At 39.7% G+C, this 3,543-nt stretch overlaps 2 protein-coding genes across 5 annotated transcripts in view; one reads left to right on the top strand and one right to left on the bottom strand.

Moving 5' to 3' along the window:
* The window catches only part of LOC106875194 (mitochondrial nicotinamide adenine dinucleotide transporter SLC25A51), a 67,936-nt gene that overhangs the window by 21,993 nt on the left and 42,400 nt on the right, over positions 1-3,543 (bottom strand). Inside the window, exon 1 of one of the 4 annotated variants that reach the window (XM_014923235.2) lies at positions 2,905-3,310. The exons of the other annotated variants lie outside the window; for them this stretch is intronic. The gene's annotated coding sequence lies outside the window, so the exon portion shown is untranslated. Of the gene's footprint in view, positions 1-2,904; positions 3,311-3,543 lie in introns of those variants that run through there. 4 annotated transcript variants of the gene reach the window in all.
* Positions 1-3,543, top strand: part of LOC128247649 (solute carrier organic anion transporter family member 2B1-like) — a 15,431-nt gene that overhangs the window by 10,188 nt on the left and 1,700 nt on the right. The window lies entirely within an intron of this gene.

Below are 3,543 nucleotides of genomic sequence, written 5' to 3'. Positions count from 1 at the left end.
CAATTAAATAAGTACTAGTTACACGCTAGGGTCGATGTAATCGACTTAATCTCTTTGTTTATCCTCTCTATGTTTAACCCCCTGTGGGCAATAAAGAAACAAATATTGTATTTAATGGCATAAAAGATGCATGGGCATATTAGATAAATCCCAGTTTCAACCATGCATATTCAGGGAAAAAATGTTTTTAGTGGATTAAAGCATGTAATATTCTTTTCTACCTTAGGCACAAGGCCCAAAATTTTTGGGAAGGTGAGGGTCAGTCAATAAGATCAACCCCAGTACGCAATTGGTACTTAATTTATCAACCTCGAAAGGACGAAAGGCAAAGTTGACTTTGGTGGAATTTGAACTCAGAACATAAAGACAGAGGAAATAATGTTAAGCATTTCGTCCCACATGCTAACATTTCTGCCAGTTCGCCACCTGAAAGCAAGTGATATTCAAAGCAATCACGCATATAGGTCTGGGGCTGATTTTTAAAGACTTTTTTGAGGGAAAAAAGTGCATCTTATATACTATCAAATATGGTAGTTCTAAAGTTTATGGTAATGAAAACAAAACAAAATAGTCAAAAGACAAACATAATCAGCAAAAAACTTGGATTGGAGGTTACTCAGTTCATTCATTGATGAAGGACATGGGTGTCTGTAAGACTCAATGTAAGACACAGTGAATATTGGCCTACTTGAAGAATGTTTTGGTGGTGACCAAGCATGGCCACAGATTATTGGCTGGAGCATTAAAAGAAGAATTATAAATAACTAAATAGCTAGCTGGAAAATAATAACTTTTGAAAAAAAAAATGAAACAAACTAATATCGTCGTTTAACATCTGCTTTCCATACTGGAATGGATTGGATGGTTTGACTGAGGGCTAGCAAGCCAGGAGGCTGCACCAGGTTCCAATCTGATCTGGCAAGGTTTCTACAGCTGGATGTTCTTCCTAATGCCAACTACTCTGAGAGTGCTTTTTACGTGCCAGTCAGGGAGTACTGGCATTGGCCATACTTGAATGGTGCTTTTTACATTCCACCAGCACAAGAGCCAGTCAGGTGGCACTGGCAACAATCATGCTCGAACGGTGCTTTTTCCATGCCAATCAGGTGGGACTACAGAATTAAAAATTACTATGCTTTTTCTTTCTTTTTTTATCACATATGCACTTACATATATGCCCACAATCAAGAATGTGTTTGTATGAATGTACATGCAGGCACACACACGCACACACACACAGATACACAGATACACTCACACACAAATACACACACACATACATACTTATATATACTCTTTATTTGTTTCAGCCACTTTCACACCATAACTTCATGCCACTGGTGTATGTGTTTTGGGCATGTGTTTTCCCATGTGCACACGCTTGTGTGATGGTGTATGCGTCTTCATTCGTGTGTCCGTGTTCATTTACATGCTAACTGTTCTGCACACATGTTTCTTTCTCTGCAAACCAAAGTGGTTGGCATTATGAAGGGTATCCAGCCTTAGAAACCATGACAAAACAGATGACCGGTGCCTGGTACAGCCCTCCGATTTACTAGATCCGGTCAAACAGTCCAACCTATGCCAGTATGGAGAATGGATGTTAAATGATGATGATGACATATCATCATCATCATCATCATTTAACATCCGTTGTCCATGCTGGCATGGGTTGGATGGTTTGACCAGGGCTGGTAAGCTGGAAGGCTGCACCAGACTCCAGTCTGATTTGGCATGGTTTCTATGGCTGGATGCCCTTCTTGTGGCCAACCACTCCGAGAGTGTAGTGAGTGCTCTTACATGCCACCGGCACGGGTGCCATTTGCGTGACACTGGTATCTGCCACAACTGTGATTTTACTTGACTTGATGGGTCTTCTTCTCAAGCATGACATAATACCAAAGGTCTCAGTCATTGCCGCCACAAGGCCCAAACACTCAAAAGGAGTTCAGTCACTTTAGTTCCCACAGATCTTTCTATCTCCTTTTTTGAAGATGGTGATGATAACAGCATCTTTGAGGTCTTAAAGAACATGGCAATTCTTCCACATTCAGAGAATCAATGTGAATAGACTGGTGTTTAATAGTAGTCCGCCATGTTTTAGAAGTTCCACTGGGATGTTGTCTGGGCCAGGAGACTTCTGCTGCTTTGTGCAGTTGAGGGAAATCTGGTACTCTTTGTAGGATAGTGATGTGTTCACATTTTATGTGCCACCGGCACGGGTGCCAGTTATGTGACAAGGCACAGGTATGGCTGTGTGGTAAGAAGCTTGCTTCCCAATCACATGGTTCTGGGTTCAGTCCCACAACATGGCATCTTGGGCAAGTGTTGTCTACTATAGGCCTCAGGCCGACCAAGGCTTTATGAGTGGATTTGGTAGACTGAAATTGAAAGAAGCCTATCATGTGTGTGTGTGTGTGTGTGTGTGTGTGTGTGTGTGTGTGTGTCTTTGTGTCTCTCTGTCCCTCCACCACCACCACCACCACATTACCGCTTGACAGCCAGTGTTGGTGTGCTTACATCCCCATAACTTAGCATTTCGGCAAAAAGAGTCTGATAGAATTAAAAAAAGAAATAATATTGGGGTCAATTCATTTGACTAAAATCCCTTCAAGGCAGTGCTCCAGCATGGTTGCAGTCAAGTGACTGAAACAAATATAGGATTGGTTGGTATTAGGAAGGGCATTCAGCCATAGAAAATATGCCAAAACAGATAACTGATACTTGTTGCAGCTCTCTGGCTTGCCAGCCCCTATAAAACCATCCAACCCATGCCAGCATGGAGAACAATTGTTAAATATAGATGATGATGATGATTATGACGATGACGATGATGACGATGATGACGACGATGATGACGATGATGAACTCACAATTTGATCAAATAAGAATTATTATACTTACATTTCTTTTCTGAACCTATCTTCGTTCATGAAGACTGCTACACATGCCTCGTATCCTTATAAACATTTTTTGCATGGAAAAATCCTCAATTCACCATCTTCACTAATGCTTATCTCTTGTAATAATGAAGAACTTTCCAGATTGAGAAACAGAACAACTTTTTTATTCTGCTATAGTAAACTATAGCTTAAACACTTAAAATATCTCTTTTCTTTTTGTATCGTGACTCATAATATACTTTTTGATGGTACATACCTCAATGTGTTCAATAAAAATAGATTGAACATCTAGATAACATTAATTTCTAATTTTGTATTGTCTGGCATTGTTCTACTAATCTTCATGAACATAATGGCGTATTAACAATTCAGATGGATTTCTGAAACTGTCACATATTACCAGAGCAACCTGACTGATCTAGCTTAAACTTCAGTGACCTACCAAGATTACAGTTTCCTTTTGACATTTTGCTGAAGTCTTATTTGGAATTATTAGGTCACTAACATCTCCCTTCACACACACACACACACACACACACACACATGAATACACCCAAATACATTCATACACATGCACACACACACACACTCATACACATATATATATACAAGTAGATATATATATATATATATATATATA

The sequence above is a fragment of the Octopus bimaculoides genome, chromosome 4 (genome assembly GCF_001194135.2).
Source record: "Octopus bimaculoides isolate UCB-OBI-ISO-001 chromosome 4, ASM119413v2, whole genome shotgun sequence".
Lineage (NCBI taxonomy): Eukaryota > Metazoa > Mollusca > Cephalopoda > Octopoda > Octopodidae > Octopus > Octopus bimaculoides.
Note: the sequence above shows the minus strand (reverse complement) of the source record. Positions and strands in the feature narration are given on the sequence as shown.